The 15,794-nt window shown below is 38.6% G+C and overlaps 1 pseudogene; it reads right to left on the bottom strand.

The window, feature by feature from the left end:
• Positions 1 to 8,175: 8,175 nt before the first annotated feature.
• Positions 8,176 to 15,235, bottom strand: LOC131900861 (vomeronasal type-2 receptor 116-like; annotated as a pseudogene).
• Positions 15,236 to 15,794: the final 559 nt, after the last annotated feature.

Below are 15,794 nucleotides of genomic sequence, written 5' to 3'. Positions count from 1 at the left end.
TGTTCTTAGTTATCAGGAGGTAAGACTAAGCTTTCTAACATCCCTTAGAAATGAAATGTAATTTTGAGATGAAAGAAATTTCATTTTCCATGTTGCCTTTCTGTATTATCACCCCGCTGTCATGAACAATGTTAGAGATTATGCTCCCTATGCTGACTCTCAGGTACCATGCACTCCCATTTTCATTTATATGGCTTGTTTCCATGCTTTTGCTTTAACCACGAGAGGTTTTTGAGTCAATATTTTGCTCTTTACCATGGGATATTTCTGTTCTCATTGAGCTGGCATTGATTGGTTTATTTCCTTCACCTATCACTTTTTCTCAAAGCAGGCCATGTCCATCTGCCCTCATGCATTTTGACACACACTTTGGTGCCAGAAGCAAAAAACCCTCGGGGCTTGCTTTTTCACCTTATCTGGTCAGTGAAAGAAAATTAAAGCTCTTGGAACAAAAATATTTTTAGAGAGATTTTTGGGAACTCAAGCTCTGCCTCCCTCATTGCAAGGAGAATTTCAAAACATCCACTGCTTCCTTTATGACAGCAGTGCTTCCCCAGTTCCCACACCACCTCTATTGAGGCTCCACCTTAGGGGTAGCTGTCCCAGCTTTGGGCTTCTGCCTATACTTTCTCACTAGGCTCTAGCTGCAGGGGACTCTGGCTGCAGGTTTTCTAATACTAGCTAGGAGAGAAAGGACTAGCAGAAAGGATTTACCATATTCCCAGAAGTTGTTTTGTTTTTTTCTAGAGAAATTGCAGGTGCTTTTATCATATTATGTTATTTTCAAGTGAATCTATTTTTTTTGCCATTACAGAAAGAGAAAAGAATTTGATAACAAAAACATCTGAAAAGTTTTATTTTTTTAGACAGAGATTTCCCAAGAAAGCTTGCAGATTTTGAGACAAAGATTATTATGTTTTCCCAAAAAACTTCTGTTCTCTAACTTCTGACTTCCAGGCCAAATAGAGACTAATTCTGATGGTACAATGTTTTCATACAGTGGCAGCACCAGTGGAGTGAAAAATATTATTTCACCTGCATGTGCATCAGGGAAAATTCTTTCCTCTGCTACAAAGGACTATGGTTTAAGCTGTCCATAGGCCAAAACCTTCCACAGAAATCTTTACTGCTTATTTTTTGTCATGTTTGATGGATTTTTTCCCATGATTTTGCATTCATAACCTCATAGTTGGAAAATCAAGGCCAGAGTTTTTCTTTCTTTTTGCTTATTATTCCAAGTGTTTTCTTATACTATATTACATATTCTATTTTATATTTTTCCTTCCTACACTATTTTTTTTCTAATTTTTATAGGTAGAAATTAAGAAAAAGAGAAAAAGAAAGAAACCTAGATAGAGAGAGATATATTCACTGCAGCCTCATTTTTCATTTGGACATCTTTCAACTACTTTACTTTCACTTCCAAAAATAGAATACCTTCATCTTCATTATAGTACAAACTAGGACATGTCCAAATACTTCCTATGGGTCTCTCTACCACCCTGCACCAAGTCTCTGGTCCCTGGTCTTGGCATCATCTGTGGGAGACCGACTCTTCCTTTTGCACCACAGTAATCTTGAGGAAGGAGAAGTGAGAAATATTTAAATAAAAGGATAGAGGGGAGATACAGAAAGAAACATAGAATAGCTCAGGAGGGCCTGGATCTTTTTTTTTTAATTTTTATTTTGCAATACAATTCAGTTCTACATATCAGCCAAGGATTCCCTTGTTCTCCCCCCTCCCGCCCCCCTCACCTTCCCCCCAGCCTGCCCCCCATTCCCATCTCCTCCAGGGCAAAGCCTTCCCTGCAGACTGAGATCAACCTGGTAGACTCAGTCCAGGTAGGTCCAGTCAAGTGCCTGGATCTTTATCCGCCACACCATTCTATCTCTTCTGAAGAGCTTTTTAAAGGAATGCCAAGGGATGGAGCAAAAGATCTCCTCCTAGTACAGCCAGGTGCAGACCCTTCCAAATACCTGGTAACCACATATGTGGTCAATCCAACCCCTTATGCCAATCTTCTGGGTACAGGAAGGTCAGATCTCACTAGGAAAACTCTGTGGGCTCCCAGACACTGCTATGAGAATAGATGAGTAAGTGTCCTTGTGGTATGATTGAGCATCCCTTGGGTATATGTCCAAGAGTAGTATCTTAGGTCTTGAGGTAGACTGATTCTAAATTTTCTGAGAAGTTGCATACTGGTTTTAAAAGTGGCTGTACAATTTTGCACTCCAACCAGCAGTGAAGGAGTGTTCCCCTTGCTCCAGATACTCTCCAACATGAGCTGTCATCAGTATTTTTGATCTTAGCCATTTTGACAGGTGTAAGATGGCATCTCAGATTCCCTTTGGTTTGCATTTCCCTGAGGACTAAAGATGTTAAACAATTCCTTAAATGTCTTTCTGCCTTTTGAGAGTCTCTGTTGCAAATTCTCTGTTTAGATACGTAGCCCATGTTTTAAATGGATTGTTTGGTATTCTGAGGTGTAGTTTCTTGAGTTCTTTATGTATTTTGGAGAACAGCTCTCTGTCAGGTGTTGGGTTGGTGAAGATCTTTTTTCCATTCTGTAGCCTGTGTTTTTGTCTTATTTACTGTATCCTTTGCCTTACAGAAGCTTCTCTGTTTCAGGAGGTCTCATTTATTAATTGTTGCTCTCAGTGTCTGTGCTACTGGTGATATTTAGGAAGTTGTCTCCTGTGCCAATGCATTCTAGAGAGTACTTTCCACTTTATTGTCTATCCGGTTCAGTATAGCTGGATTTATGTTGAGGTTTGGATCCATTTGGATTTGTGTTTTGTGCATGGTGATACATATGGATCTATTTGCATTCTTCTACATGTCGGCATTGGTTATGCCTGCAACATTTGTTGAAGATGCCTCCTTTTTTCCATTTTACAGTTTTGGAATTTTTATCAAAAATCGGGTGTTTATAGTTGTGTGGTTTAATGTCAGCATCTTCAATTTGATTTCATTGGTCCAAATATCAGTTTTTATGTCAATACCAAACTGTTTTTATTACTATAGCTCTATAGTGGTGCTTGAAGTCAGGGATGGTGATCCCTCCTGATGTTGCTTTATTGTAAAGGATCCTTTTAGCTATCCTAGGTTTATTTTTTTCCATATGAAGTTGAGTATTTTTCTTTCAAAGTCTGTGAGAATTGTGTTGGGAATTTGATGGGAATTGCATTGAATGTGTAGATTTCTTTTGGTAAGATTACCATTTATTTTATTTTATTTTATTTTTCTTTATTAAGAAATTTTCTACTCACTCCTCATGCTATCCACAGACTCCCCCTCCTCCCTCCTCCCACCCCCAGCCCTCTTTCCTAAGACACCCCACATCCCCACATTCCCCAAATCAAGGTCTCCCATGGGGAGTCAGCACAGCCCAGCTCACTGAGCCTAGGCAGGTCCAATCCCCTTCCCACTGCACCAAGGCTGTGCAAGGTGTCACACCACAGGCACCAGAATCCCAGAAGCCTGCCCATGCACCAGGGACTGATCCTGATCCTCCTTCCTGGGTGCTCCCCAAACAGTTCTAGCCAAACAACCCCCACCTTGGTCTGCTGGCAGTGTTCCAGAGGGTGCCTGGACTGGTCTGCTCTGGTGACCAGCCTAGCAAATAACCTAGCTGTCATCATAGAGCTTTTGTCCAGTGACAGATGAAGGCAAATACAGAGATCCACGGCCAGGCACCAGGCTGAGCTCCTGGAATCCAATTGATGAGAGAGAGGAGAGATACTGCAGGTGAGTGACATCGAGATATAAGGAGAGGATGTGCAGAGATGAGGGACCACACTAATGGAAACACATGAACTGTGGACCGGTGGCTGTGGAGCCCCCATGGGACTGAACTAAGGTTACCATTTTTATTAAGTTGGTTCTAACTATCTATGAGCATTGGAGATCTTTCCATTTTCTGGTATCTTCTTTGATTTTTTTTCTTCAAGAACTTAAAGTTCTTGTCATATAGGTTTTTCACTTGATTGGTTAGGGTTACCCCCAAGTTATTTTATATTATTTTTGGCTATCAAAAAGGGTGATGTTTCTCTGATTCCGTTCTCAGCCCATTTTTCTTTGTATATAGGAGGGCTACAGATTTTTTTTTAGTTAATCTTATATACCTCCACATTACTGAAGGTGTTATCAGTTGTAGGAGTTCCTTGGTAGAATTTTTGGGGTCACTTATGTAGACTATCGAATCATCTGCAAACAGCAAAAGTTTGAATTCTTTCTTTCCTATTTGTATCCCCTTGATCTACTTTTGGTGTTTTATTTCTCTAGCTAGAATGTCAAGTGCTCTATTGTATAGATTTGGGGAAAGTGGACAGCCTTGTCTTGTTCCTGATTTTGGTGGAATCACTTTGAATTTCTTTCCATTGAATTTGATATTGGCTGCTGGCTTGCTGGACACTGCCTTTATTATGTTTAGGTATGTTCCTTGTATTCCTGATCTCTCCAAGACTTTTATCACAAAGAGGTGTTGGATTTTGTGAAAGACTTTTTCAGCAACTAATGAAATGATCATGCAATGTTTTTCTATTGGTTTGTTTATATGGTGAATTACATTTTGAGATTTTTCATATGTTGAAATATCCCTGCATCTCTAGGATGAAGCCTATTGGATCATGTTAGATGATTTTTTTTTGATGTTTTCTTTGATTTTGTTTGCCAGTATTTTATAGAGTATTTTATCTCCCTGAGATACACGCTATGCCAGCTCTGGTTGGACCAAGAGGTGAGTAACTATTCTCCTAGCTGATCACTTAGGCCCAGGTGCACAACCCATAACCCCATACACTTACCATTTACAAACCAGTTATAAGCCACCTCTTCATTGAACCCTGTAACCTATGAGCCCCAATCCACTCCCAAACTCATCTATTCCCCAAAACTATATCTACTACTACAGCTGCTCCCTGAGACACAGACTCAGCCAGCTCTGTTTGGACAAGGATGTGAGTTATCTTTCTCCTATCCAGTCACACCGTCTTCTAGGCCTTAGGCCCAGGTACACAACCAGTGCTCCCATACACCTATCTATTGCAGCCGCAGCTGCAAGAAAACAGGCAAGAATCCTGAGGACAGGCCTTCCCACCTCCATTGGACACTTTAATTTACACTCTGTCCCCCAAACACACCCATCCACCTGAAACCCCAGCAGCTTCCTTAGACACAAATGCTGCCAGGCTGATTGGATCAAGAGTGGCTCCATGAGACACAGACACCATTTGCACTGACAGGAGGAAGTGATGGGTAGATGTAAGTGGAATAATACGTTTAGCAATACAAAGAGTAATATGGCACCATCAGAACCTAGTGGTTCTAGTACAACAAGACCTGAACAACTCAGTGTAAAAGAGGCAGAAGAAAACTACATTTAAATGACTTTGTGAAGATGATAGATACATTTAAAGAGTACATGAAAAAAATTTCCTTAAAGTAATTGAGGAGAAGACAAATAAAAATTGAGAGAAATCAGTGTGTCTCTAAAAGAAAGTCAAGAAAGTCAAGAAAAAGCAATCAAACAGATGAAGACAACAGTTCAAGTTATGAAAACTGAAGTAGAGGCAACAAAGAAGACACAAACTGAGGGAATGCTGAAAATGGAAAAAATCTGAGTACAATAGAGGAAATGTATTTCTCTGTAAAGAAAACATTAAAGCCAACAAAGTCATAAAACAAAATGTTCAGAAAATCTGCAAGACTATGAAAAGACCAAATCTAAGACCAATTATGTGTTTTTATGTCATCTTTACCTTTCCTTTATATTTATGAAAATATCTCTTTTTCTTACATGACATATCCTAAATACAGTTTCCCCACTCTCTTCTTCTCTATGTTCCCTCTCAATATTCTCCATGTTTGGATCAAGCCCCATTTTATCTCTCATTAGAAACAATAAGGTTTCTAAGGAATACTTGTAAATTATAATATAAGATAGTATATGAAACAAAAAACTAACATATCAGAATAGTACAAAACTACCATTGATGAGGAAAATTCTCAAGAAAGTACATAAGAAACAGATATAACCACAGAGACCCACTGGTTCACACTCTCAGGAATCTCATAAAACCACTAATCTAGAAACCATAATACATACACAAAATACACTATATAATAAAAGAGAAAAAAATGAAAAACTCTGAAAGGACATTATAATACAAGGAATCTCCAAAGACACCATTGAATTTGTATTCGCTTTGCAATGTAGTGCTAGTTTTGCATCCTATACTTAAGTTTTTATTGCCTTAGTAAGACTCTCTTAGAGAAAACTAGACTTTGATTTGTGATTGCAGAACAGTTGGAAATAGCTACTGGGTTAGAAATGGAAGAATGCGAACACTTCCAATTTCAGGCTCTGGCAACAGTTATTAAGAACCAGTGCAGGCCTTGTGTATGTTGTCTCAGTCTCTCTGAAGGCATATGTGGATCTATCTTGTTGATGTAGTGTGTCTTGTTCTATTGGTGTCCTCTATTGCTTCTGCATCCAACACCTTTTCTGTCTCATCTGCCACAGTGTTCCTTGAGTACTGAGGGGAGGGATTAATTGGAGGCACACAATTTAGGGCAGATAATTCCAAGGTTTATCATTCTCAGCATAATGTCTGGCTGTGGGTCTCTAAATTGGCTCTCATTTGCTGCAGGTGGTACCTTCTTTGATAATAGTTGAGGAAGGCACTGATATATTCCAGAATGCTATTAGGAATTATTTTATTGCTATGTTCCTTTACTAGAACTGTTGTATTTGGTTTTACCCTAGGCCCTTGTGCTGTCTAGCTTCAGGTGCTATGAAGCAAAAAAAAAGTGTCAGGTATGTTTTCCATTTCATGGAGTGTACCAGAAGTCAACTCAAATGTTGGTTGATTTGTTAGTCCCCCAAGATATATGCCACTATTGCAGGATCTTATGTTGGAGGCTGTTCACCTGTGTGTGAATGTATGTTTGTGTGTGTGAGAGAGTGTGAATGTGTCTCCATTGCCATGTATTCTACATACTTTGTTTCATTATTCTTTGTTTGTTTGTTTGTTTTTTTCTGGTTAAATTTTTATCTGTTTGTTTTCTAAATAGAGAGAAAAAGTAATAATAATGTTAAATGGTTGGCATTTAAGGAGGATCTGGGAGGGGATTAGGGAGGATAAACTATGATCACAAATTATTGTAAAGAAAAGAATTTTTAAAAATCAACCTAATGAACCCATTCTCAAAATTGGAATCTGACTTGTGTTTAATTATATTATAGTGATATACATAATTTACTCTCTACCTTATTCTTGAAAGTTTACAACTTGTGAACTATAAAATGACTGCTTACAACAAATAACGAGATACAAGGCAAACAGCACATAATGTTTTAGACATTTATGCAAATGTACATTTCACAAGACATAAGAAGAGTCAGAAATGTTATTCCCAAAGAATTACATATCTTATATGAAATGTTGATAAAATATGGAAAATGGGTACTCATAAAGATGCAGGATTTACCTAAAACACAGTTTCAGATGAAAGAATATAGAGCAATTTATCAAAATTGACTAATTATGAATGACTGAGTACATGAACCATTTTGGATATATATAGTCAAAGATAGACATAACCATAGGTTTTACAGAAGTAGTGTCATGGAATTGAGTGTTTAGGTAATTATCTGATTAACTGATATTTGATTTGAGCTACAATTAAGAAACAAATTTTCTTCATTCTGCTCTAGTATGCAGCACATATGTCATTATTTTGCCAAGTAATATCTTCATGTCCAAATAATATGCAATTATTTAAAATTGCCTCCCTTCATAGCAAAATCATGCATATAATGTAAGCACAATGAATCCTGGGAACATACCAAGGGCATCAAAAACACATGGATACATATGAAAAAGTTTGGGGCTATAAAGGCAAAGTTCCACAATGTTGAAGAAGTGAAGAATACATTCATGTCCCATTAATCTATTCTTTAATATTATTTGAGAGAGACAATGAATTTTTATAGAAATAAACTTTTTAATTTAGAGAAATATGTAGAAAATACTAGAAGATGAGAGACTAAAGATGGATTTCATCAATAAATGAAATCATTTTATACAAAATCTTAATTGCTATATGATCTCTGAAAATTAGGTTTGTGCTAAACAGGCTTGAAGTCTTCTGTGTAATTAAGAAATCATAAACTAAGTTGTAAGTTTCACGTTTCCTCTTAAGGTGCTTTGTTTTCTGACACAATAAAGCACATTCCTCTGTGGTCTGAACAAAATAATATAGCACTTGGAGAGAAAGATACAACCTAGGAGGCCTGCACTGGAAGCTAAGATGGAAAAGACTTCCACGGCCACCATGGAAACTCATGGTGGCTGTGGTAGACAGGGTGCTGTGGTAGACAGGGAGGAAGGTGACCCACACACTGAAGAACACCAACATGCTGAAAGTGATGAACTTGGCTTCATTGAATGTGTCAGGCAGGTTCCTGGACAGGTAAGCCAAAGTGTAGCTCCCAAGTGCCATGGAGCAGAGGTAAGCCAGGACAGAATGGAAGGCAACAGTGGAGCCCTTGTTGCATATAATAATTATGTGTCCATGTTCAGAGTAAGCATCTGAGTCAATAAAAGGAGGAGAGGTGCTCAGCCAAACTCCACAGAGCACAAGCTGGATGAGGGTGCAGATGGGAATGATGAGGTTAGGAGCCCTTGATATCAATATCCACCTTATTAGTCTACCTGGTACTGTGATCTTGAAAGCCAGAACCACAGTAATAGTTTTGGCCAAGACTGTGGAGAGAGCCACAGTGAACAGGACAGCAAAAGTGCTCTGCTGCAGGATACAGGTGGTTAAGTTGGGATGGCCAATGAATAGCAATGGACAGAGAAAACAAAAGGTCAGAGTGATGAGCAGGATATAAGTGAGAGCCTGATTGTTGGCCTTGACAATGGGAGTGTGATAATACTTCACAAAGACCCCCAAAACACCAGTGGTTAATGCAAAGAAGCCCAGGGACAAGCAGGTGAGTGCCTTCCCCAAAGGGTCTTCATAGGACAGAAAGGTCATTGCTTTCTGGAGCCAGTGGATCTTCTTTGTGTTTGCATAATGACTTTCTGGACACCTCACACAATGATCCACATCTATTCAGGAATTAAAGTTATTGTGATTCTCTGTTCAGGTTCGCCTTTTATCTCAAGTGACTTACCAACACCATTTGTATTGCATTTGCTCACACTTCCTGTCTTGTTCAAGACTCAAGTAAATCAGTCCTCTATAGTGAAAATTCCCCAATGCTCTCTAATCCGTCATTCCAGGTTGATACTGCCTATCTTCTTTGTTGCACATAAAGTGAACAAGTCTATCTTTTATATTGTTATACTTAAATATATTTCAATTAAGTGATAAAATGCATTTTTATTTATTCATATAGACATGTTATTGAATTAAATTCATAAACCTAACTTGATCATAGGATCACTGAAATTTCTTTCTTGCAATGTTGTTCTCAGCCATCAGACTCAAATTTAGCAATTTTCCCATGTGTTTATTGAATATTCCAGTGTGTTCATTCTCTGACAGTGCTTGTGGAAGGAGAATTATTAGATTCTTGAAACCTGAAAGAACTTCCTGTGTGAAACTGTTTAATCACTTCTGGAGAGAAAAGATCTATTTAACATGAGTGCATGCCTGTATGTGTGTGTGTGTGTGCATACACATACATGCATGTGTTTGTGTTCATGTGTGTGTGTGTGTGTGTGTGTGTGTGTGTGTGTGTGTGTGCTTGCGCCTGCTAAATGACATGGTGAAATAAAGCAGACTACTCTGTGATAGGTAAAGTTATTCTCTGAAAGCAACAACGGCTGTAGAGGAACGATAACATACATCAAGTATGAGTTTTCATGGCCTGAGCATCAATTAAAATGAGGATAAAATGAACCAAAATATTTTTATTCTAACTGAAAGAAGAAAGGGACTTATCTCAAATGTTCATTCACAGAACTTTTCAATCTTCTTAGACTTTGCAGAAGAATGTTTAGAGGTGAGAAAGTCCCCAGTGAGTCTGACACTTACTTGTCTCATTAGAAATCTCATTATTTGGACAAGGAGTGCAACCATAGCAGCAGACAGTCTTGCCCTCCTGGGAGATTTTCTGAATCCTGGAACACAGCTCTCACTGCACACAGAGTGAGGAAGCTAGGAAGTAAATATAGAAGAGAAAATATTCAGGAGTGTACTGTTGTAAAAGAATAAAACTGTTGTTTTTCCATATTGAACAATAAGATAGAAATTTTCATATTTGTTATTTGCAGGTTGCAGGTTTTTGTTGTGTTGCTTATCATTTCAATGTAGTATACCCTATGAAGTTCAATTTATTTCAACAATGATCCAAAGACAACAGAAATCTGAAGGATTGTGGAAATATAAATGGTAGTAAAAATAAGAGGTTAGTTTACTGAGTACATATCATAGTGGGCAACTGTAATATTATACTGATCTTATTCTGTACTTCCTCACAGTTGGAGTGAGCATCTTTGTTTCCCAATGGTGTTGCTTAATTTATATTTGTCAACTTGACAGGATTCAGAATTATCATATTAACTAATCTTTGTGACTTTGTGTGCAAGACGATCTTGTTACGGCACTAGAAGTGGGAAGTTATATTCTATAATTATGTAGCAACATTTCATTGGCTGTTGGTAAGGACTGAAAGAAAAACAAAAATGAGATGAAGAGCAGTGTTCACCTCTACTACATGACTGAAGATACAACGTGAATCACATTCTCAGGCTTTTGCCAACATTATTGCCTGAATTATTATCAAGTGCTCACCCCAAATGTGACACAAGTAAAATCTATGTTCTTAAGGTATGTTGTGATGCATAGACAAATTGCTTCCTTTTCAGCAGCAAGACAAGTAATTCACCAATGCATATGTGCCCTCCATGCTACTGTATATTGCCAGGTGCCTGAAATCAAAATAACCATGCACTGATAGTTCCTAATCTGGCATCTTAATTATTGTTTTTGTCAGTTGGTTTCAGTACAGGGATTAAATCTTAATAAATAGACACTATATTTATAACTGCAAATAAGTGACCATAGAATAAAGTATGGAAAAATAATCCATTCCATTCCTCAGAATAAGGCAACAGAATCTTCCTCATATGACATTATTTTTGTACATTAAGATGGGCACTGAGTAAGGAAATGACAATCATTACATCCACAAACAAATGTTTATTGACATAGAGACCAAAGCAATGCAAAAGATCCAGCCCACCTCTGTAAATACTATAGGCCATTGTATCATATGGTCAGACAAAAACAGTTGCTGCCCTTCTGGAGCTTTTGGAGAAAATGTTCCAACTTTCATCTTTTTTCTGAGGCTCTCTGGAAAATTCCAGATGTTGATAATATCATATTCTGAATCTAATTTCCTTTGTGAATCCAAAACCACAATGTTTCCAGCACCAGTTTTGAAATGGATATTCTTGAGAAAAGGGTGAAGCTAAAAGAGATGCATAATCTGATGATTAAGTAATTCCCAGAAAATTTCAATGGAACTTGATGAAGCAATGGGTCTCATTGTCCAAAATCTCTAGCATAAATGGCAAGGTATAATAAGCTATAAACATTATAATGGATGAAGACAAGAAATGAATATATCATGTTTCTAAACTGCCATCTAGTTTCAAAAGAAAGATTTCACACACACACACACACATACACACACACACACATCATGTTTCTAAACTGCCAGCTAGTTTCAAAAGAAAGATTTCACACACACACACACACACACACACACACACACACACACACATCATGTTTCTAAACTGCCAGCTAGTTTCAAAAGAAAGATTTCACACACAAACACACACACACACACACACACACACACACAGACAGAAAGAGAGAGAGAAAGAGAGAGAGAGAAAGAGAGAGAATAACAAACAAGCAAACAAACAGAAAGATTTAATTAATGAATATTGATTCAAGAAAATGTCCATAGTTTTAAGTGCTAGTCACATTCAAATATTTAAGTGAGGTACTTAAATTTTCAGTTTGTAAATGGAGATTTTATTTCCAAATTTTAAAATGATCAGTAAGGTAACATAACCTTTGCTTCATACTGTGAAGTATGAAGATTTAATAGCATTTGAAAATTTAGAATTTAGTTCTTCTATTTCTACTATGAAATATACTTAGAGATATTTGGGTTTCAATTGAGTATATTATTATGAGAAGATTCTGTGTTTAATTGTAACACAAAGGAGATAGGACATACACACATTTTAACCTTGTTATTGCCACCCAGTCAGCTTGAACCATGACACATACTTTTTCAATGACGTCTAGATAATAAATTACAAACAGTTTCTCAGGCAAAATCTGCCGCAGTGTACAATCACGTTCTTAGTGCTTTTATTAAACCTCAATATGTCACAGTGCTTTTTTTTTCTTTCTTTTTTTTTTAATTTTTATTTTGCAATACAATTCAGTTCTACATATCAGCCACAGATTCCCTTGTTCTGCCCCCTCCCACCCCCCTCACCTTCCCCCCAGCCCGCCCCCCATTCCAATCTCCTCCAGGGCAAAGCCTTCCCCACAGACTGAGATCAACCTGGTGGACTCAGTCCAGGTAGGTCCAGTCCCCTCCTCCCAGGCCGAGACAAGGGACCCTGCATAGGCCCCAGGTTTCAAACAGCCAACTCATGCAATGAGCACAGGACCCGGTCCCACTGCCTGGATGCCTCCCAAACAGATCAGGCCAATCAACTGTCTCACCCACTCAGAGGGCCTGATCCAGTTGGTGACCCCTCAGCCATTGGTTCATATTTCATGTGTTTCCGTTTGTTTGGCTATTTGTCTCTGTGCTTTATCCGACCTTGGTCTCAACAATTCTCGCTCATATAAACCCTCCTCATTCTCGCTGATTGGACTCCCAGAGATCCACCTGGGGCCTAGTCATGGATCTCTGCATCCAGATCCCTCAGTAGTTGGATGAGGTTTCTAGCACGACAATTAGGGTGTTTGGCCATCCCATCACCAGATTAGGTCAGTTCGGACTGTCTCTCGACCATTGCCAGCAGTCTGTTGTGGGGGTATCTTTGTGGATTTCTGTGGGCCTCTCTAGCACTTTGTTTCTTCCTATTCTCATGTGGTCTTCATTTACCATGGTCTCCTATTCCTTGTTCTCCCTCTCTGTTGTTGATCCAGCTGGGATCTCCCACTCACCCAAGCTCTCTTTCCCTCGACCCTCGCCCTTCACTACCCCCACTCATGTCCAGGCTGTTCATGTAGATCTCATTCCATTTCTCTGTCATTGAGCGATCCCTGTGTCTTTCTTGGGGTCCTGGTTTCCAGGTAGCCTGCCTGGTGATGTGAGTAGCAGTCCAGTCATCCTTGTTCCACATCTAGTATCCTCCTATGAGTGAGTACATACCATGTTTGTCTTTCTGAGTCTGGGATACCTCACTCAGGATGATTTTTTCTAGATCCATCCATTTGTCTGCAAACCTCATGATGTCATTGTTTTTCTCTGCTGAGTAGTATTCCATTGTGTATATGTACCACATTTTGTTTATCCATTCTTCAGTTGAAGGGCATCTAGGTTGTTTCCATGTTCTGGCTATTACAAACAACGCTGATATGAACATAGCTGAACAAGTGCTCTTGTGGTGTGGTTGAGCATTCCTTGGGTATATGCCCAAGAGTGGTATAGCTGGATCTTGGGGGAGATGGATTCCCAATGTCACAGTGCTTTTGATAAAATATACCGGAAGAGAAATTACCTCCCAAGGGAAGGTATATACCTCCCCATTTCCATGGGGCTGAATTTGTACTTGTTTGAGTGTCATCTCATGGAGACTGTGAGCCACAGCATACACAGAATTATATACATTGTAACTCTCTTCAGTCATATCCATTTCCCAAACATTTTTAGGCAACATATCCAAAGAAGCATTGGGTAGACAGTTACCCAAGAGTTTACAATCAGGTCCAGAAAAAGAGCAGTTGAAGTATGTGTTCCAGAACTTAGCAAGAAAATAGTCCTCTGGGTATTTGGAAGGATTGTATGTCTGAATAAACTTCCTAAATCAGAAACCTCAGTGTGGTGGTGTGCAAAAATGAGACTCCCATGGAATGTATCAAATAGCAAAGATTTAGTAAGAGAAGTTTCATCCCATTGTGACTTCAAGACCCAGACTTTCCTGTTCAATACATGTGCTGCTATAATTATAACTGTACCATGTAATGATTCATGGTCACCATAAATGATAACCACATTTGCAGATGATTTCAGTATCTGCATGTGAGTTTTTAGGGAAGGTTCATAGTAGGAGATAATCGGGATGTCTAGAATCATTTCTACAAAAGATAAACACACTCTGTACCTGTCAATCTCTCTTTTCAAGTCTGATAGACTCTCAGCCCCTTTGTGGTCATCCATGAGAACCAGTCCCACCCAGGTCCAGCTGAAATGAACCATCAAAATGACAATGCCATGTGAAAGAGATATGTCCTTGGGTGCTGTCTGATAGAGAGAAGAGAACTGGCTTCTGTCATTCAGGATAGTGTCAAATGGCCCAAAAGTAAGCTGAAGGAAATTTCAGGAAGGAAACATGAGTGAAGACATTGACATAGAACACAATCTTAAAACGAAGGTGGCACTTTGGATTGGTATAATCTAATTTATGCGCATGGTGTGATAAAATCTGATCATTTTTCCTAAGGCAATTATAGAGAATTCCTCACAAGTCACAAAATTTTCTAAACACCCACTACAGGCTCCAACCTATTCCTCTTCTCTGTCTCAAGCAAAGTATATGGGGCTACATTACCAAATGCCTGATTTATTTTCTTTGATAGATGGATGACACAGCATCACTTCCTTACATTGGAAAACATCTGAAATATCTACAGTTTAATGCAAGTTTCTTGTTCCCTCACAGCCATGTTCCTCACCTGTAGATACTTGTAGAGATTCAGCAGTCTCCCAATAAGTGCAGATGTTGCCCATGATGCTCCTGTAAATAAATCAGCAGTCTTCTTCTTACTTCTACACTCATAATTAAGATGCACAATTTCAAATCCTGTGAGGCAAGCAAAAGCTCCCCCAAGAATAGTCCTTTGATTGTTATGGACATTATGGAGATGAAATCCTAGAGACGTGTTGGGTAAAATGTGAGTGTTTCTGTTGATCTCCTCTATGGTGAATCTGAAGGCCAAAGAAAACTGGTAAATTCTCATCTCCTTTTCCTTTCTTAGAACCATACAATGAAGAGCAGAATGACTGAGTGAATTTCTTATGGTTTAATAGCCTACAGGCATGAATCAGACCCCTTTTTTCTCAGAATTTTGTATTTTCCCTCGTCTGCCAGCCTCTTTTTCTATCCCTTCACAATGTTCTTAACTCCCAAGAAAAGTGGATTACCCTAGAACCTTGAATACCCTGCTGGCAGATTTTGGACATTCAGAAAACACCTCTAAAGTGCTTATTTTATAATTCTTAATATTTTGTTTTGCTTTAACATTAATAGGTTTTACCTGATATACTTACTGGCTTCTAAAGAGACATAATTGAAATTTACAGATACCCACAGACACTCAAAAGATTGGTATTACCAATGAGAGACAAGTATCAGCCAGAAAAGTGCTACTATGTTAGGCTGTTAGGCTCAACAGCGTCTCACTGCTAATTCTGACTGGTAAGTCCAAGCCAGTTTTTTTCTAAGTAAGATAAAATGTCTTTTGCCTTTCATGCTGCTTTGCTCTTTGTTGTCTGCTTCTGTTTCTGCCCAGACTAACA

This window comes from Peromyscus eremicus, unplaced genomic scaffold, assembly GCF_949786415.1.
Source record: "Peromyscus eremicus unplaced genomic scaffold, PerEre_H2_v1 PerEre#2#chr23_unloc_1, whole genome shotgun sequence".
NCBI lineage: Eukaryota > Metazoa > Chordata > Mammalia > Rodentia > Cricetidae > Peromyscus > Peromyscus eremicus.
The sequence above is the reverse complement of the archived record's forward strand: the minus strand, read 5'-3'. Positions and strand labels throughout refer to the sequence as shown.